The sequence below is a fragment of the Pinus tabuliformis genome, chromosome 2_2 (assembly GCF_031772625.1).
Source record: "Pinus tabuliformis cultivar Carrire ecotype Pingquan chromosome 2_2, CPIR1, whole genome shotgun sequence".
NCBI lineage: Eukaryota > Viridiplantae > Streptophyta > Pinopsida > Pinales > Pinaceae > Pinus > Pinus tabuliformis.
The window spans coordinates 221,644,638-221,666,879 of record NC_142300.1 but is presented as its reverse complement, the minus strand read 5'-3'; positions in this window follow the sequence as shown (position 1 = coordinate 221,666,879).

Sequence of the window (22,242 nt, the reverse complement as noted above, 5' to 3'; positions counted from 1 at the left end):
CTTTGTCATGGCCTTAGCAATTATGTACCCTTCACTCAAGTCAAAATCATTGATCAGGCATGTTAAGCTTTCTCTACCATATTATAAGGCTTGGATTAAGCTGTTTGATCAAAATTAGGCAATGTTGACTAATATCCCTATAGAATTGAAGTAGAGGCAAAGGCTAGACAAGAGAAGAGGAATCTAGATTCTAGATGGTTGATGCTAGAATAATTAATCATTGATGTACAATGGATGCCATATCTATCTTGATTTATGTAAAAATATGCATGTTTCCGTGTATTCTACAACTAATTTGGTATTTTGGATGTTTTTTTTAAATAAATGCAAAAAATATAAATATATATATAGTAGACGCTTCCGAGATGCTTCGCTTCCTAGATTTTTGGGAAATGACGCTTCTGCGTCCCCGCTTCATGCAATGTTGGGCTGGAACCTCTGATGATAGGAAGAGCATCTTTAGATTTGTTTTGGTTTGGGCTCCGCTATGATTTCATGGTCTAGTAGAAAGCAAACTTTTGTTGCTCTGACTATGGTTGAAGTTGAATATATTGTTGCATAATCTGCCTGTTGTGAAGTCGTGTGACTTCAAAAATTGTTTGTTGTTTTGTTTGATCAAGCACTAGAATCGTCCATTATATATTGTCATTATCAAATTTGTGTGAAGCTTTCTGAAAACTATGAAAATTCCTAAACCGGAATCCCTACTGCAGTAACTGATGATATTTCTCCTCCTTGTTAGATTTACATGAACAAGTTATTTGCAGTTTCCTATGGCAAATATTGAAATACAGCCACTGCAGCCTTCAATTAATTTATATGTCGAAACAAGAGACTGAGCAAGAAAGAAAATACAACACAATAACACCGTTATTTTTGGACAAATGTCCTTGGAAAAACCCAGTGCGGGAAAACCAGTGCAACAAATTTAAGGGTTTATTATTATTAAGCAGTAGCAAATTCTGAATACCTCAAGGGTTATTCAATTATAGAGAAAGAAATACTGGCAGAAGTATTTGTGAGATTACCTCACACAATCACTGAGAAAAATCCTGGCTACTCTGGTCACTGGATGAGGTGCCTCCAGCAGGCCCTGCACTGCCTCTGTGGAATCCTCATGCAATCCCTGCATCAGTCCCTCTAGGCACTGCGTCACCCAACCAGCTATTCGATTTGCTGCCCGAAGTCACTGCTCTCAGCCTCCCTGTCTCACACCCTGGCTCCTGGTTGTTGAAACTGACTCTGCTGCAACATTACAGAGTCTCTCTCACCCTCTGCACTACCTCTGCATGGCCCTGCGTCAGCCTCTACGTGAGAGTTGTTGGATCTCTCTGCCTCTTTGTTGATGATTCTCTGGCTGAGAAAATATCTCTCTCTTCGAATGTTATCTCTGCCCCTCAATTGCAAGAAATCTACTTGATCAGAGTATCCTGTTGAGAATTTCTCACTTCAGAAATTTGATCTCTTGATCTCTCGGTGTATTTTCCAAATGACCCTCAAGCTTCCTTAAATAATCTTCTCGTTGACATTCAACGGCCCATATTAAAAGCTAATCAATGGCTAAGATCATTTTAGCTTGATCCTTGTCTTCTTTTAGAAGTTATACCCACAATTAGATTAATAGCCATTAATATTTTTAATTTCCTAAGTTTAGACTTAGGGCCCATTAAAAAATATTAATTATTTTAATAAAATTGTTTCTAAGTGGAATTTCCCAAAATGCTTTCTGGGTTCTTTGGAATACATGTGCCCAAACCTCCCTGCAAAATTTGAGGCCTAGAGCACATCTGATGCTACCCCAAATCAACACTCCCTCTTAGCAAGGAATGTGCTCTAGCAATATATGTTGTTGCATACTACTCTGACTCTAAAGAATTGTCCTCTACGCTGCTGATGTCTCATATGTTGTCCACCAACTACTACGCAAATGCTACATTTGTACTGTTGCTAACCCTACCACTGTTAACACTGCATCCGTACTGCAACTCCCTCTGAATTTCTGCATCCGTGTTGCTACTGGCACTGCCACTGCCAACTGTTACTACACTGCAAACTATTGTTGCTACTGCATCAACAATCAAAAAGCATCCCGAATTACTGAACTAATTGTGTTCAGTATGATACCACGTGAATGTTGGAGCTTGACTACTGCTAGTCTCTGCGTTAACCCTCTGAATCTACTGCATTGTTGTTGACCTCTGCTCTGTGCCATCTGCATTGTTGCCAACTCTGCCTTGTGTTGTTCAAACTTTGGCGCTCCTAGCCACTACAACTGTCTCTTCGACACTCCTCGACATCATCCAACACTAATCCATCCTGCTACCTCTGATCTGGGCTCCTGAAGCAAGGAATTGATCCAAGAGATGGGCTCCTCAAGGATCCTACCCATCTGTAGCTCTTTCAAACTAACTCTCCAAATCAGCCCACCACCCTCCTCGAGGTATCTAGGGTGTCATGGCGAATCCTCCTCTCCAATCTTCGCAACCACAGCCTTAGAATCATGTTTCTCATCCTTGTCCTTCTTCCTAAGAGGACACTATGTAGCGTAGTGACCCATCTCACCACACTTGAAACACTTGATCTTCGAGACGTCCTTCTTACGTCTCTTCTGCTCCTACTGTTCCTTCGATGCAAGGGTTGCATTCTCCTCCTCCTCCTTGGGCTTCGACCCACTATTGCTGCTTCCGTCAAGTTTAACCTTGACTAAGTCTCTCCTCAACTCCTCTTGTTTTAGAGTCGCCCACATCTCATCCCAATTTGGCAAATTTGCTTTCCCAATGATACTCTGGACAAAGACTTGCCACTCATCTGAGACAGAATTGAGGGCCAATCTAACCAACTCTGAAGCTTGAGGTGTATGCCCCATAACAGACAATTCATCGTGGGTCTCCTGAAGCTTCGTGAGGAATGGATCCATACGCGCCCCTTTTGCATATGAGTAGATCTCAGTTTCTGCTCAAGGAACATCTTCCGCTGCTCGGAAGATCCTTGATATAACGTAGACAAAGCATCCCGCATCTCCTTAGCAGTCCCTCTGCTAGCGATGTGACAGACCACATGATCCTTCACTCCGTCGAGGATCATTCTTTTTGCCTTTGCCATCTCAGCCTTGTCTTTGTTCAAAGGATCTGCATCTGCAAAGACAGCCACCACGCTGTCGACATATGTCTTGAGGGCATGCTCACCTAGAAGGAACGACATTCTTGCCTTCCATATGACGTAGTTAGATGCCCCATCCAACCTGTGCTAATCCCTCAAGCCACTAGTTGCCATTTCTGCCACAAATGTAGAAAATCTCCTCTCTCCTCTGCTCTGATGTTGGGCTAGCCTACGCACTCCCTACTGGAGCTAGTGAAACTGCTGCCCCTTGTTGTTGCTCAGCTCTATAGAATTCGAATTCCTTGGCTAGGAATTCTTTGAGGAAGAAATTCCCTCAACCGTGCTTCTTCTCTCTTTTGACGATTTTCTGCCCAGCAAACTGGCTGCAAAAAAATCTGCGTCCCACCAGTTTCTCCTCACGCTAAGGGTTTTGCACTACTCCCTCTGCCCCGACAAAAACTCGATCTGGAAGCCCTTCTCTCCGTCACTCACTCAAGGAGAGGCTGCCTCGAAATTTCAGCCCTCCGGCTAAGCACTGCGCAAACCCTCTAGAGTTTCGAACTACTGCCTCCTGCAGCTTTTCGATTTCCCTCTTCTACTCAGTGTTGGGCTCTCTGGCACTACTCTTCTTGTTCCACCTGCAGCTCTGATACCATGTGAAAATTCCTAAACCGGAATCCCTACTGCAACAACTGATGATATTTCTCCTACTTGTTAGATTTACATGAACAAGTTATTTGCAGTTTCCTATGGCAAATATTGAAATACATACACTGCAGCCTTCACTTAATTAATTTATATGCGGAAACAAGAGACTGAGCAAGAAAGAAAATACAACACAATAACACCGTTATTTTTGGACAAATGTCCCCGAAAAAACCCAATGCGGGAAAACCGGTGCAACAAATCTGAGGGTTTATTATTATTAAGCAATAGAAAATTCTGAATACATCTCTGAATACCTCAAGGGTTATTCAGTTACAGAGAGAGAAACACTGGCAGAAAGATTTGTGAGATTACCTCACACAATCACTGAGAAAAACCCTGGCTAATCCGATTACTGGATGAGGTGCCCCTGGCAAGCCCTGCACTGCATTTGCACAATCCTCACGCAGTCCCTACGTCAGCCCCTCTAGGCACTACATCACCCAGCGAGCTGATGGATTTGTTGCCCAGAGTCACTGCTCTCAGCATCCGAGTCTCACACCGTGGCTCCCGACTTCTGAAACTGACTCTGCTGCAAAATTTCAGACTCTCTCTCACCCTCTGCGTGGCCCTGCGCCAGCCTCTGTGTGAGAGCTACTGGATCACTCTCTACCTCTCTCTGTTGATGATTCTTCGGCTAAGAAAATCTCTCTCCGGATGCTATCTCTGCCCCTCAACTGCAAGAAATCTACTCCATCAGAATTTCCTCCTAACAACTTCTCACTTTAGAAATCTGATCTCTTGATCTCTCGATGTATTTTCCAAATGACCCTCAAGCTTCCTTAGATAATCTTCTCGTTGACATTCAACAGCCCAGATTAAAAGCTAATAAATGGCTAAGATCATTTTAGCTTAATCCTCGTCTTGTTTTAGAAGTTACACCCACAATTAGATTAATACCCATTAATATTTTTAATTTCCTGAGTTTAGACTTAGGGTTCCATTAAAAAATATTAATTATTTTAATAAAATTGTTTATGGGTTCTTTGGAATACATGTGCCCAAGCCTCCTTGCAAAATTTGAGGCCTAGAGCACATCCGATGCTACCCCAAATCAACAAGAACTCGATGTTCCATGACATGTCGAAGTACATTGAGATTTGTTGAAAAGTGTAACTAGGTTCGGTCTTCATAATGTCATGTGTAATTGTGATTTTATGTAATTGATGAAAAGAAGAAAAATAAAATTATTATTATGCTTGTCTCATGGGTTTCATGAGCAAGGAATTTTATTTTAGTGATGGCTCCCATTGTGAGCCTTTAGGATTTGTCATCTAGTCATAAAAGTCAATTTGAGTCTATGTCATGTATGAAGGACCCTTCTTGGGCATATTACAGTTGTGTATGAGTCATTAATATGTATAGGATAAGCCCTCCAAGACCAAGCGAAGTATCCTCCTCATGTCGGCTTCAAAAAGATTATTGCAAATTCCAAATGACACATTGGTTGAGCTTACAGTCATGTCGGCTTAATTATGATGGCAAACAAGTATAAATAGGCAGCTCGGCCTATTTCAAAAGACAGATTTTCGGTGGTCTGAAAGTCTGCAATTCGGTCAAGCATCAGAACACAGAGAATCTCGGACTCATTACAGAGCTTATAGTGTGGATTACAATGTCGATTACAGTGTGGATTAAAATGGAGATTACAGATAGAGTTTCGATGATATATCACAGTATGGTTCAACGCTATTTCAGATGAGATAGTTTGGTGCTACCAACACTGAAAGGGTCTCGATGCTACCATAGTCTCAGTGTAACCTTTGTTTCAGTGCCACCACAACAAGAGATTGTTGTCTCCACACTAAGGTTTTGTTATCATCACAGTAAGAAGGATTCGGTATAACTACAATGAGAAGGCCTCATTGTCATCACAATAAGGAGATCTCGGTGTCATGCTAGTGATGAGATCTCGGTGGTGATAATGTCTATATGCTAAGAAGGTCGAAGTGGAAGAGGAGTCGAGAAGACGAAAAGAGAAAAAGGTTGACTATCAAGAGAACCTGTGTCTTGGACTTCAAGTGGAGAATAGGTCAAGGGTCTTGGTCTTGGTATTCGAAAATTGGAATCTCTATAAGAAGTATTTGCGCAGGTTTTCCTCTCAAAGAGTGAGAGGTTTTGGCCCTTGCTGATAGCCTACATTATGTGTCTCTTGTCTATTTATGTTCATGAATTGGTAGTTGTTTGATGAAGAAGAACACTAATTAGTAATAACCTAAGTAAAGAAGATCCTAATCTAAAGAAGTAAAAAGCACTCACAAGCAGTGACTAATCAAAGAGAAATCACTTAATTGCTATGCCCTAGATTTCTCAACAAGATTAACTATCACTATATTCGGAATGTTGTCCATAGGTGAGTTGTGAAGCTCAAATATGTCCCTACTGATGAAAAAGTTTTTGATGTGTTGACAAAGTCGCTGTCTCATACGAAGTTCGCTTATTTCAAAGAACTTGGAGTTGTTGGGAACCCATCTCTAAGAGAGAGGGAGCACTGACTATACAACATCATGTGATGGACAATCTTCCTTAGGTGCAACCGGGAGACATATGGATTGGTTGGAAGATTGTCACTCCCTTAGGTCAATGGACCAGGAGACCAGTGAGTTTGGTCGGGGAGCTTGGTTCTAAGGCATGGATATCTTGTGTTTTCTCCCTTAGGTCGCGAACTGGGAGACTATATAATTGGGGATTGAGATAGGGATTCCTCCCTTAGGCTATGGGTCAGGAGACCTTGGAGATGTACCCTGTATATATGATTGAGATAGGGATTCCTTCCTTAGGTTGTGGTTCGGGAGAACTTGTGTATGGTTAAGAAGATGTACCCTGTGCATGTGTTTGGTTTTGTCCCACCATTCAGTGAGATATTGACCTGGATGCCATGGGGTTATGGCTTTTGGGATGTATTTGATGTTGTGTATCTTTCCTTATGATGAGATTGATGATCTCTCCCTTAGGTTGTGTGCCGGGAGACCTATGAATTGGTCGAGGAGATTGATCTTGACAAAGAGAGAGACTTGTATTTGTGATCTCTTCCTTAGGCTGAGGGTCGGGAGACCTATGGATTTGTAATGTTCCAAACTAGGAAAAACAGTGATATGCAAAGAAAAAACAAATTCAACAGCAGAAATTTGAAACAATCAGCAAACACCCATATAAACACAAGATGTAAGAACCAGTGGACCCATTTTATTAATCAATTGCAGCGAGTACAATAGTGTGGAAGGAGTGCACCTGGGCTTACCTCAATGGAAAGCATGACAAAGCCCAGGTGATCAAACAACAAGCCCAAATGATAAACAACAGTTGCTCCAGTGATGCTCTGCGCTGCCCAGAAATCAACCTTGTCTACTGGAAAGGAACTGTTGGAAACCCCACCTCTAGTGCTCAAAAATTCTACGAAATTAACCTCAAGCTCCTCAACGAAAACCCACCAAAAACCAGAAAGGGTTTGGCCAGGTTTTGACCCCCAAAATTCGGCCCCCAAATACCACATCCTCCTCCAAGTGCTGGGAAATACGACCTACCTGTAGCTCACTGGAAAAGCCCCACAAATCACCCCCAAAGGCTGAGATGCTCTCCTCCAAGGTTTCCCTTATTTCTCCCGGCAATCTCCAGCTCTTCAACTCGTCCCTCAAGCTCCCATGTGTGCCCAATGAGAGCCCTTTGCACAGGCCCAGGTAGCTGCAAATCGTGTTGCCCACTAGCAGCAATCTCCTACTCTGAAACTCCTCCAAAATGTTGATCCCCCACTAAAGCTCCAATGCCAAAATTCTCCCAGTAAATGCTGCCCGAAAGGTCCCCGAAACAACCCCTGCACGCCCCCTTCTTGTGTCCTCCAGAAACGCGCACTAACTGAGCCAAAGGCTGAAAGATGAGCTTTGAAATCCCTCCAACTCTCCTCTGAGGTGGTACGATTTGCCTTCCTAGAGTGGCACTCGAAGTCCCCCGAAGAAAGGTTGAGTTCTCTGCTTGGAAAACTCGATGCTAAACAGCAAGTAACTCGGCTAAGCAGCTCAAGCAACAAAGTGGGTTCAATAGACAAAAGACCCCTTGAGTAGATGAGCTCCTTCTATTTATACTTTTTCAAGCCTTTCCTTCCCATGTGGGTCCCTCTTCCTTGCCTTTCGATTTCCCCTCCAAGGCTATTCGAATTCCACACTTAGCCAAGTCTGTTTTTCCCGTGTGGGTGGCCCCCACATTCCACTAACAAAATAATTCAGCCTCTTTCTCTCCTAAGTCCTTAAGTCAAAATTGGATGGGTTCCAAGGTCACCAAAATTTATCCAAAATTGTGGGAAATTAAACCTGTGACAGTAATTTAGGTAGGGACATTACAGTCCTCCCCTCCCAAATGTCGCTCGTCCTCAAGCAACTTCAGTGTTGGATGCTCCAAAATGTGCTCACCCTCTCAGGTGGCATCCTCATCTGGAAGGTTCCTCCAACGCACCAAAAACTCCCTAATAGTCCTACTCCTTAGCTTCCTCTCCTGAGTCTCCAGGATGACCTCCGGTTCCAAAACCAGATGCCCCTAATCATCTAGTGGGGGTAACTCTACAACTGTCATCGCCTGTTGTCCCAACACCTTCTTGAGGTATGAAACATGGCAGATGTTGTGAATCTTGCTCCCCTGGGAAGCTCCAGCTGATAGGGCACCTCTCTAACTCTTCTAACCACTCTATACGACCAATAGAAACGCGGTTGCAGCTTCTCGACACCCTTTTGCTTCAAGGTAAACTGTCAATATGGTTGTAGCCATAGATACACCAAGTCTCCCTCCTCAAAATGCCTCTCAATCCGATGCCTATTAGCATACATCTTTTGTTGATTTTGTTGTGTCACCAAGTTGTCCTTGATATCCTTGAGAATGTCTTGGCTCTCTAGGATCCAATCTTTGGCCTTGGAGGCTCGACTGTCTCCAAAAACAATATCAGCGAAAGATAATGCATCATAACCATATAAATCACAGAAAGGTGACATACCAATGGACATATGATGAGCGGTGTTGTAGCAGTACTCGCCCAAGTGCAGCCATCGAATCCATCCCTTCTGTTGCCCGGTCACATAGTTCTTGAGATAACCCTCCAACAATTGGTTAACCCGCTCGGTCTGACCGTCTGTCTGGGGGTGATAGCTTATGCTCGAAGTGAGCTTCATACCCACTAGCCTGAAGAGCTCCTACCGAAATCCCCCCATAAACTTGTTGTCCCTGTCGCTAAATATGCTCTTAGGGAGTCCATGCAAACGGAAAACCTCCCTAAAGAATAACTCGACTACCTGTGAAGCAGAGTGTCGGGTCGAAATGGCGAAGAAATGGGCATATTTGGTCAACCGGTCAACCACCACGTAGATACAATCCTTGCCCTGCATTGTGGGAAGCCCTATTATGAAATCCATGGAGATACTTTCCCATTTCCCCTCAGGAATGGGAAGAGGCTACAACAACTTGGTTGGATGGGTCAACTCCCCTTTGTTCCTCTAGCATGCCTCACACTCCTACATGTACCTCAACACATCCCCCTTGAGGCCCTTCCAGGTGAAACGCTCTCTGACTGCCATGTACGTCTTCCTGAACCCTTAATGCCCTGATAATGGAGAATCGTGTGCTACATGGAGTACTCTCTCCCTCAACTGTGAGCCTGGGACCAAACATATGTGCCCCTTGTAGTATATGACCTCATCCATCACTCGGAAGCGCTCATCTGGGTGTGTCCCCTCCAAGATATCGTATGCCCGCCAATCTTTAGAATACATTACCAACAATTAGGCCTTCCAGTCATGGAAAATGCTCATGAGTGAGAGGCCTGCGAGTCTCCTGGATAGTGCATCGGCCACTACATTATGCTTCACCAGCACATACTCGATATCAAAATCATAGGAATGCACCTAGCTGACCCATCTATGTTGTCTATCATTGAGGCCCCGCTGCCCTGTTGAGCCTCAAAACTACTCTTTCCCTAGCAACTCTTCTCATCCCTTTTCTTTGTTTTTCCATGAAGAAAATGCATTCTTATCATCAATGACCAATATATATTGCTTAAGGATGACATTTAGTGATTTACATGTTATACTTGTATGTTTTGCTATTTGAATAAATTTTTGTCTTTTAGCTACGGAACGCAGCCTATTCTGCAGCTAATCGGCTGTTCTGCAGTGACCTCCATGCTTTAATAGGTTCGAGGTGTCAGAAGGAGAAACTAACTACATGGGCAACTTGGGAATCATCATGACATGGACCGTGTCTTATTCACCTAGCCCAGGTCGACAAGGAAGATGGTACAAGACTACGGTCAATGGAGAAGTCAAACGTAGAGACCGAAAGTAACAGGACTCGTTTTTGTGGATAACCAACACATTTCACAGTGATGGGAAGCGTTATCCGAAACAACTTCCTGAGCCTACGGACTCCAACAGCCATCTATGCAACCGATTCCAACAGCCACCATCTTGGATTTATGTCTCCAGCAGCAGAGGAAGAAATTCCGTGTACCTGTCTTCTATGTGTTTTTCGTTGTAGCTTATTTTTCTCCACAAACAATTGCATGATTTTCTTATAAATACCTGTGTAAAGAACTCAGAAGGAGTTCGAATTTCCTCATGTATTAAGCTCAGACTTACTGTTTTATATTTTTGAAAACTCATTTTCCTGTTTTTAATATGAAGACCGCATGTTTTATGGATATATGAAAGAGTTTCTTGGAGATTAATTGAGCACTCATAACCTGATCAGTTGCAGAGGGCCCTTGCGCTGAATGAGGTTTTATTTCATTTTGTTTTGTCTTTTATAGTTAAATTGTAAATTCATCATTTCCTCTCACAGTGTTCATAATCATTTTCATACTAACCTTGTTTATAATGCAATTTTTGTCATTTGCTTACTAATGCAGAATAGCTTCTTTTTGTTTAATTTCTTTCTAGTTTTTATCAGTAGTTAGAAGTTGAAATTCAGTAGTATAATTTAGTTTGTTTCATTCACCGTTTCACTAGTCTTTAAATTTTCAAATAGATTGATCAGTGCCATTACTGTTTTTGCCATTTTTATTACTAGCATATTGACTCATGGTGTTAATGAATGTTTCTAAAGAGCCCTTCTAGTTGATATTTCATCTTAAATTGAGTGGTTGAATACTTCATTCATGCAATGGGTCTTTTCTGCATTCCTGCATTTATTTTCTCTTAGAATAATGAAGTACAGAAATCCTCAAATGTCATCACAAGGAGATTTTGTCCCAAAATTGAGAAGCAGGGTAATTAAGTATTTCATTTAGCTTTGTTTCTATGATAGATTAGACACTAGTTGCAATTTTACTTTCAGTTTTTACGATCATGATTTGGGAATAATGATAAAACAGGGATAAAAACTCTGTTTTCATTTCTTGCTTAAACTTTGCTCTCAAGTCTTCCTTAAGTTTTTTTGTTTCTCATTTTTAGATTTTTAGCAGTCTTTACAGAAATTAGATTTAAGATTCTGATAGTTACATTGTGCATCAGTAGGGATTAAAGGACCCAAAAACCCCCAAAACAACATAAAACATAAAAACAACGAAGTAAAAAAGGTCATCTAGCACAAACAGTGCACTACACTTCATCAATTTACGATACCCGAATTGATAATTTATGTAGAGCAATTTAGGAAACTAAATTGACCAAACATTTTGGCGTCGTTGCCAGGGAAGTGTAACTAGGTAGCCTTATCTCTTACATTCAAAAAAAAAAGTAACATGCATAGAGAAAGAGACTCTAGGGGTAGATTTATAGCTAGGCGCAGAAGTTCAATTCCTACAACTCCACCTACTCCACCAAGAACAAGAAAATACACACCTCCATCCCAAACTCATACTCCTAGCCATAGAACTCCTGGAATTCCAAGGGCAGAAATCCAATCAACATAATCTCCTACCTCATCTACCAAGGCAGTGTTAGGAGAGAAAAATTTCGAATCTCCAACAATAGGAAGAGCCTTTTTCACCTCCACAGGAGAGAACATTGTAATTGAAGAATTAGGAACACCTGGTGAGGAAGAAGAAGTAGAACCTCTCTCCCATATTCCATTAATAGAAGAACCAGAGGAGGAGGAAGTAACCTTGCAGGTTGAACCCTATACTGACTCTGAAGAAACTATAATGGCAGAAGAAGAACAAGATGGAGAATTCTCACTATTTGGAGGAGGGGGTAGAGGGAGAGGTAGAGGAAATGATGGAGGAGGTAGAGGAAATAATGGAGGAGGCAGAGGAAATAGGGAAATAGATAATTCTTTTGGATTCCCTATAGTGGATGAGGAAACAAATGCCACAATGAAAAACATCTCACCTTCTGTTCTCCCTAACTTCCATGGGTTGAGAAGTGAGGATCCTAAAACATTCTTGTTTGAATATGAAATCTTGTGCAGAACTTATGACTATCTAGAAGACTCTCAAAAACTCAAATTGTTTCCTTCAACACTGAAAGGAGCTGCTTTGAAATGGTTTATGGGGTTAGTTACTCAGTCCATTAGAACTTGGAATGACATGAAAAAAAAAACGTTTTTGGATAGGTACTTGGATTATTGCATGCTCACCAATCATAAAGATGAGGTGTTCAAAATGATGTAAAGAGAGGATGAAAACTTAGAAGATTAGATTGAGAGGTTCAACTATAATTTGAAGAGCAAAAATGAATGATTTAGATGAAGAAACCTTGAAAGCTCTTTTATTAAAGGCCATTAGAAATGAGTGGATATATATCCTTAACATGATGGGGAAGAGAGATATTTCTCAACTCCCATTAAATGATATAGGAGAATTGAGTGTTCATCTCTCAAGAGGGAAATCTAAAACAGGGAAAGGGCCAAGAGATCCTTCTCTTGTTAGAGTAAACAAATCTGCAACAAGATCTGTAAGTAGGGCATAAATTGGTAATATGCTTGATGAATTTAAAATTGACATTCTAGGGAGTCTTAGTGAGCAACTAAACACCCTTCAAATTCAAAACAAGCAGAAAAAAGAGGCTGATGCTCTAGCCGTTTTTTGTCCAAAATGCAGAAAAAACATGCTGTAAGGGAATGCCCTTTAGATGCAAAAATTGTAGAAACTTGTATGATTTGTTCAGAAAGTCATGAAACCAAGGGTTGTCCCTCAATCCCAAGTCTTAAGGCTATCTTTCAAGAGGAAACAGTCCCAAATTCTGTAGAACCTCTTTGTTTTTTTGCTAGAAGACCTTGGCAGGGGCCACAAAATCAGGGATTCGACAATCAAATGTATCTTCAGCCCCCACCAAACTGGAATCCTTGGCAACAACCTTGGCCTCAACCTCAATCTCAGTGTCAATCTCAATCGTGGGCACAAGGAGTACAAAATCCTTATGGGAGATTTTCTCAATATTATCAATATCCTCCATCTTATCAGAATTTTCCTCCCCCACATAATCAACAACAAAATCAGCAGCCACAACTTCAAAATCAGAACCATCAACTTTCATTATCATTTCCACAACAAAACCAAAATCCCCAACTCTTACTATCATTTCAGCAAAAACCAAATCAGCTACCTTCCCAACCATTACGAAACCCCAACAATAAAAACCCTCAAAATGCTTGCATGGTAGAAGGACAACAATTTCCAACTTACATGATTACTCCTCTAGATCTTAATGATGTTCAAATAAGAAATGGAAGGATATTAGAAAAGGAAATACCTTCTATAGTTATTCAAGAACAAGACGCTTCTGAGGAAGATTCTCTAAAAGTCAATAAAAGTTTTGAGGAAACATCTCTCCAAAACCAAAACATTGAAAAATGAAAACAAAAAGAACCAGTGAACACAACTCCTATCATTAAGCAACCAGCATCTACTTCTACACCTTTTCCTGAAAGACTACAAATCGATAGAGTAGAAAAACAGATCTTGTTTCCCAACTATGATTTTCTAGATGAATTGAAAAATGTTTGTATCAAAATTCCTTTGCTACAAGTCATTAGAGAAACTCCTATTCTAGCCAAAACAATAAAGGGGTTGAGCATAAAAAAACCAGGAAGAAAAGCAAAAGAAACAAAAAAAATTCAGTTGATAGGAAAAATAGCTAACATAATGATGGGAAAAATTGTCTTACAAAAATATGTGGACCCAGGAAGTCCAATTGTCAAGACACATACAAATGGAATTGAAATTCCAAATACATTGATTGACTTAGAGGCAACAATAAACATTATGAGTAGACAAACTATGGAGCAGCTTAAACTTCCTAATCTTCTCTACACACCTACCTTACTGAAACTTGCAGATAGATCAATAATCAAACCAAATTGTGTATTGGAAGATATTTTAGTATCCTTAGATTCTTGGGAATATCCTGTTGATTTCATGATCTTAACTCCCAAGAATAATCTAGGAGGACAACCACTCATATTAAGAAGACCTTGGCTAGCCACAGCTGATGCTTTTATTAGCTGTAGATCTGGTGACATGTATATTTCTGATGGTAATTCAACAAAGAAATTTATTCTGTATCCTCCAGCAAAAGCAATCACAGAAATAGATGACAAAGAATGGATTGATGATGAAGATGATATTCAGCCTCTATTTACTATTTCAAAAATTAGTGAAGATAGTCAAATTTTGAATACATTGGAAAATTTTGAAACATCTTCAGAATATGATCATGCACAATTTCAAGAAACATCTAATGTTGAATACTTGTCATCTAAGCAGATGTCTCTCTATTCTATCTAAGAGTTTGGTAGCTCTAAAATTGAAATTTTTCCAGGTAAGACATTGAACATAGACAAAAACTTGGAGAAACTACAACAAGAAGAGCTAACCAAAACATTACAAAAACATTCTGTTGCATTTGCATGGGAATACACCAACATGAAAGGCATTATCTTAAGACTTGTATCCATCACATCTATATTGAGGAAAACAGTAGACCTATCAGACAACCTCAGAGAAGGATCAAACCAGAATCTTAAGGAGATTGTAAACGAAACGCTCCAAAAATTGCTAAATGTAAACTTCATTTACCCAATTTCAGATAGCCAATGGGTTTCTCCTTTGGTAATTGTGCCTAAAAAAATGGTAAATGGAGGGTGTGCATTGATTACCAAGAATTGAATAAAGCAACCCTTAAAGATCATTTTCCTTTGCCTTTTATAGATCAAGTATTAGATACATTAGCAGGTAAGAAGTATTTCTCATTCTTGGATGGTTTTAGTGGTTATAATCAAATTCAGATAGCACCTAAGGATCAGGATAAAACCACATTTACTTGTCCATGGGGAACTTTTGCCTACCGAGTACATCATTTTGGATTATGTAATGCACTTGCAACATTCCAAAGAGCAGTACTAGGAATTTTTTCTGATCTGATACATGATTGTGTAGAGGTATATATGGATGATTTTACAGTCTATGGAAACACATTTGAGGAAGCTTTGGAAAATTTGGAAAAAGTTCTTAAAATATGTAAAGAAACAAACCTTTCACTAAGCCATGAAAAATGTTTTATGATGTTTACAAAAAATATTGTTTTAGGACATCACATTTCAGGAGATGGGATTAAAGTTGACAAATCTAAAGTTGAAGTCATCTCTAAGTTATCAATTCCAAATTGCCAAAAGGATGTTAGAAGTTTTCTAAGATTTACAGGATACTATAGAAGATTTATAGAAAACTTCACTAAAATAGCATCTCCACTCTTCAAATTGTTTACAAAAGATTGTGAATTCAGTTGGAATCCTGATTGCCAATTAGCATTTGAAACCTTGAAAGCAAAAAATTCTGAAGCACCTATTTTAAGAGGTCCAAATTGGAAAATCCCTTTCCATATTTCCACAGATGCTTCAGATACAACTCTGGGAGCTGTATTGGGACAAAAAGATTTGATTCCTTATGCCATTTACTATACAAGTAAGAATTTGACTCCCATTGAGTTGAATTATACTATGACTGAAAATGAATTTTTAGCTGTTGTTCATGCATTAACAAGTTCAGACATTATATAATAGGCTATGAAACTTTGTTCATACAGATCACTCTGCAATTAGATATTTGATGAATAAACCTATTACTAATGGCAGAGTTATAAGATGGTTTTTGTTTTTGCAAGAATTCAACATTACTGTGTTAGATAGACCTGAAAAACAAAACACAGTTGCTGATTTATTGTCCAAGATTCAGAGTATCAAAAAAGATTCTTCGGTTGAAGATAAGTTTCCTGATGAATATCTTTTTGCAGTAACTACTCAAACTCTTTGGTTTGCAGATGTTGCTAATTACTTGGTCACAGGAAAGTTACCTTCACATTTATTTCCTAGAAAGAAAAGAAAAATTATTCAGAAAGTGCAAGATATTCATGGATCACTAACGAATTGTATAAAACACGGCCAAATCTTATGATCAGAAGGTGTGTCAGGGAAGATGAAATGCCTGAGATTCTCAAAGCATGTCATAATGAGTCGTGTGGTGAACACTTTGCTGCCAAAAGGACAACCTATAAAATCCTTTCTTTAGGATATTATTGGCCATCCATCTTCAAGGATGCTAAAGAATATGTCAGAAGATGTGATCGCTGCCAAAGGGTAGGGAAACCTGCTCCCTCAAATGAAATGCCATTAAAAACTCAGGTATTTATCGAACCTTTTGAAAAGTGGGCTTTAGACTTTATTGGACCAATTAATCCTCCATCTAAGCAGAAAAAGTATATATTGGTATGCATTGATTATGTCACCAAATCGGTAGAAGCCAAAGCATTACTTTTTGCTAACGAAAAATCTGTAGTTAATTTTCTTTTTGAGAATATCTTCACTCATTTTGGTGTTCCAAGAGAAATTATGACAGATCAGGGATCTCAATTCACATCCAACATGGTGGAAAGGCTTGTGGGGGAATACAAAATCAAGCATAGGAAATCTACTCCCTATCATCCACAAGCAAATGGTCAAATGGAATCTACAAATAAAGTGATTGAAGGAATCCTCACCAAAACTGTGCATCTACATAGAAGAAATTCGGCAGAAAGGTTTCTTGAAGCCTTATGGACCTATAGAACTACATGGAGGAACACAACAGGACATACACCCTATGAACTTGTTTATGAGAAACAAGTCTTGTTCCCTATAGAGTTCTAAATCAGAACTTTCAAGATGGCAGTCCATTTGGGGTTGGATTTATCAGAAGCTCAAAAGCATAGACTGGAGCAATTAAATGAACTTGATGAAATCAGACAAGAGGCAATTCAAAGCACTGGTCTAGTCCAACAACAGAGGGCTAAATGGCATGATAAGTATATCAAGGACAAGTGGTTTCAAGAGGGAGATTGGGCATTGTTATTTGATTCAAAGTTTAAGGATTTTCAAGGAAAGTTTTGAACTGATTGGCTTGGGCCATATGAGATTGAAAAAGTCTTTAGTAATGGAGCAGTGAGGATTAGAACAATAGATGAAAGTCAAATTCCTCTTCTTGTGAATGGTCATAGATTAAAAATATATCAAAAACCAATTTCAAAGGAGGAGTTCATCAAGATCTTCCAGAACAATTCTGAAATGAAATTAGTGAAGAAGAATCCTTCTTCTTCACCAACTTAGTCTTTTTTTTTTCTATCTAAGAAAATAAATAAATTTTATAAGGTTGTAAACCAATCACTTATTGGCATGCATATACAGAAAATACAGAGTGAAAATCAGAGGTTTCTGACACCCTATTTTCCATTTCCTTTCTGTAATAAGTGGTGACAAAAAGCCACAATCACTGTGTATTCTGTAAAATTCATTATCTCATCTCACTTCACTCTGTTTTATTTTTACAGTTTCACTTCATTCCATTGCCATGTTTCACCAATAAATTTTTCCTTTTTCAGTATTTCTTCCATCTCCATTTTCATTTATCATCTTGTCTTACATCTCATTTTATTTTCACTTACACATCCATTTCCATTTCCTTCATTCATAAGCCATATTTTCTTTTCTGTCTCACGTTCTGCCGCTAATTCTGTTCTGCAACTAATCTAATTCTGCAACGACAATTTGTTTATCAGTTCAAGCACAAGTGTACAGTTCATAATAAAATCATGTATGCATGGAATTGAAAAGAAAAATCAATTTTGAAGACCAATCATGCCTAAAGTACCTGTGGATCAACATCAAAATATTAGCAAGCGGAAGGTAAAGGTTCCAAAGGTAAATGCAAAATTTATTTCAAAAAGCAATTTGAAAATATAAGCTTGTATAATATGTATGATCACATGTCTCCTTAACCAACCATCATTTGATTTGACCGCCACGATGTCTCCGCCATATCGTCTGTCTTTAATGACAAACGGTTCCAATGATTCTCTCACAATCAATCTCTGCTCCAAACTTCATAACTTGTACTCAAACGATCCTCTACAACTACACCTGTTAACGGTCAAGATGACGAGGTGACCTACCCATCTACGACTCTCTAAACCCTTACTGTCTATTTATTGCATGCAAACTCTTAAGTTTTTCTCTCATCATCACGCAGTCATTCCATACACATAGTCTTCCTATTTCCATACACACAGTCTTCCTATTTCCATATACGCAATCATTCCATTTCTTAGACAGTGAGAGTAATTTTGAAGGGTAACCGAAAACAGAGGATATGGGGCTTATTGTCAGAACAGAGCCCGTAGGAGTAAAGTATATGGAGGGCTATCCACAGCTTAAAGGAATGCTAGAGAAGGCTGGATGGTTACATTTTATTGAAAAATTTGATGGCTACACTTGGGATTATGGTACAAGAAAAACAGGAAGCTGAAAAGGAAAAATAAGAAGCTGCGCAGAACACTTATTAACCTCAAGTACAGACTTCTTATGAGGAAGCCAAGGATGGCAGTAAGTGCAAAGAGAAGTAAGAAGAGGAAGTTGGATGTGCTGGCAGAAGTGTCAAAACAAATGTAGTAGGAGGGAGAAGTTCACATTTTTTATTGCATGGGGACATGCAACAGTTTTGCAGTGGGGGTATGTTGAGCCTCAAAACTACTATTTGCCTAGCAACTCTTCTCATCCATTTTCTTTGTTTTTCCATGAAGAAAATGCATTGTTATCATCAATGACCAATATATATTGCCTTAAGGATGACATTTAGTGATTTACATGTTATACTTTTATGTTTTGCTATTTGAATAAATTTTTGTCTTTTAGCTATGGAACGCAGCCTATTTTGCGGCTAATCGGTTGTTCTGCAACTACCTCCATGTTTTAACAGGTTCCATGTGTCAGAAGGAGAAACTAACTACATGGGCAACTTGGAAATCATCATGACATGGACCGTGTCCTATTCACCTAGCCCAGGTCGACAAGGAAGATGGTACAAGACTACGGTCAATGGAGAAGTCAAACGTAGAAACCGAAAGTAACAGGACTCTGTTTTGTGGATAACCAACACATTTCATAGTGATGGGAAGCATTATCCGAAACAACTTCCTAAGCCTACATACTCCAACAGCCATCTGTGCCACCGAATCCAACAGCCACCATCTTGGATTTATGTCTCCAGCAGTTGAAGAAGAATTTTGTGTACCTGTCTTCTACATGTTTTTTGTTGTAGCTTATTTTTCTCCACAAACAGTTGCATGATTTTCTTATAAATACCTGTGTAAAGAACTCGGAAGGAGTTCGAATTTCCTCATGTATTAAGCTCGGACTTACTGTTCTATATTTTTGAAAACTCGTTTTCCTGTTTTTAATATGAAGACCGTATGTTTTATGGATATATGAAAGAGTTTCTTGGAGATTGATTGAGCACTCATAACCTGATCAGTTGCAGAGGGCCGCTGCGCTGAATGAGGTTTTATTTCATTTTGTTTTGTTTTTATAGTTAAACTGTAAATTCATCATTTCCTCTCACAGTGTTCATAATCATTTTCATACTAACCTTGTTTATAATGCAATTTTTGTCATTTGCTTACTAATGCAGAATTTTTAGTGCAGAATAGCTTCATTCTGTTTAATTTCTTTCTAGTTTTTATCAATAGATAGAAGTTGAAATTCAGTAGTATAATTTAGTTTGTTTCATTTATTGTTTCACTAGTCCTTAAATTTTCAAATACACTGATCAGTGCCATTACTGTTTTTGCCATTTTTATTACTAGCTTATTGACTCATGGTGTTAATGAATGTTACTGAAGAGCCCTTCTAGTTGATATCTCATCTTAAACTAAGTGGTTGAATCCTTCATTCATGCAATGAGTCTTTTCTGCATTCCTACATTTATTTTCTCTTAGAATAATGAAGTACGAAAATCCTCAAATGTCATCACAAGGAGATTTTCTCCCAAAATTGAGAGGCAGGGTAATTAAGTATTTCATTTAGCTTTGTTTCTATGATAGATTAGACACTAGTTGCAATTTTACTTTCAGTTTTTACAATCATTATTTAGGAATAATGATTAAACAGGGATAGAAACTCTGTTTTCATTTCTTGCTTAAACTTTGCTCTCAAGTCTTCCTTAAGCTCTTTTGTTTCTTATTTTTAGATTTTTAGCAGTCTTTACAGAAATTAGATTTAAGATTTTGATAGTTACATTGCGCATCATTAGGGATTAAAGGACCCAAAAACCCCCAAAACAACATAAAACATAAAAACAACGAAGTAAGAAGGGTCATCTAGCACAAACAGTGCACTACACTTCATCAGTTTATGATACCCGGATTGATAATTTATGTAGAGCAATTTAGGACACTAAATTGACCAAACATGACCCATAAAGTGGCGAAAACTATTGTGATATGTCTTCACCCGGAATCGGTTACCCACCAAGTACTATCGGAATTTGGCCAATGCATGCATGATGACCACATCTCTTTATCGTATATAGAATACGAATTCTCATGGGGTAGGAGCTTCCAGCTCTCGAAAGCAATGGGATGTCCATTCTAGGATAATACTGCCCCAATCCCCTCTCCTGATGCATCACACTCCACGGTGAATGGCTGAGTGAAATCTGGGAGTGCCCACACTGGACAACTACTCATCACCTCCTTAAGGCAATCAAAAGTTGACTGTGCGCTCCATTCATCCATGCAAAAGCTCCCTTCTTGGTCATGTCTATGACGGGTGCTGCCAACTGTGAAAATCCCTTAACGAACTTCCTGTAATAGGTGCAAATGCCCAAGAACCCCCTCAGTGTTGTCAAATCTCTAGGCCCCAACCAATCTCGGATAGCTCGTATCTTCTCCTCATGCACCTTCACCCCATCTGTGCCAATGATGTGCCCCAAGTAGAGCATCTCAGTCAGGCCAAACTCACATTTGGATAGTTTGGCATAAAACTGTTGCTCCTCCAACATGTGCAGCACCACCTCTAGGTGTTGTAGGTGCTCCTCCCAAGTTTGCTATAGATCAAAATGTCATCAAAAAACACCAATACAAATCTCCTCAACTGCCCCCGGAACACATGGTTTATACATGACTGGAATGTGGCAGGTGCGTCAGTCAACCCAAAGGGCATGACCAAAAACTTGAAATGTCCATAATGACATTTGAAAGTTGTCTTAGGGATGTCTTGATCCCTCACTCTAATTTGATGGTACCCCGAGTGCAAATCTATCTTAGAGAAGTACTTGGCTCCTCTAAGCTCATCCATCAACTCATCAATGTGTGGTATGGGGTACCGGTTCTTCAACGTCTTCTTGTTGAGCACTTTGTAGTCAATGCACATGCACAAGGTTCCGTTCTTCTTCTTCACCAGCACCACTGAAGAAGCGAAGGGACTGGAACTCAGCCTAATGTGGCCTAGAGTCAACAACTCCTTGATGGCCCACTCAATATCGTCCTTATAGGCCTTGGGGTGCCTATAAGGGGTGGTAATCACTACCTGCACACCCAGCTCCAACTCAATTGTGTGCTCGAATCCCCTGTCTGGTGGCTGCCCTGGTGGAATGTCCCCAAATACCACTAAGTATCTATCTAATAGTGCCTGTATATCCGAGTGTGGTGATTGGGCCCGTCCCCCAACCTCTGAAATCCTCAGCTCTACAACCCACGCTATCTCTCCATGCCTCAAGTCTACCTCCATCTGGTGTGTCGAAATTGTCTGAGGAGGATACAAATGCATGCCCCTAAGGATCACCAACTTGCCATTTGGCCCAATGAACTCCATCTCTAACTTCCTCCAATCAGTGGTGACTCGGCCAAGGGAGTATAGCCACTGGGCACCCATCACTACGTTGGTGTCCGGTACGTCCACTACGAAGAAATGATCTGTCATCGAGTAGTTCCCCATGGTCACTGTCAAGGCAGGAACATACCGAGTGCACTGCATTGTTCTGTCCCCTGGCACCAGAACAGAAAACCCCTCAAACTCTGTTGTGGCGATGCCCCTCCTCTAAACCATCTGAGCATCAATGAAGTTGTGGGTAGCCCCACTATCTACTAGGACTGAGACATGCTACCCCTACACTACGCCTCCGATCCTCATCGTCAAAAATTTGGGGACCCCGCATAA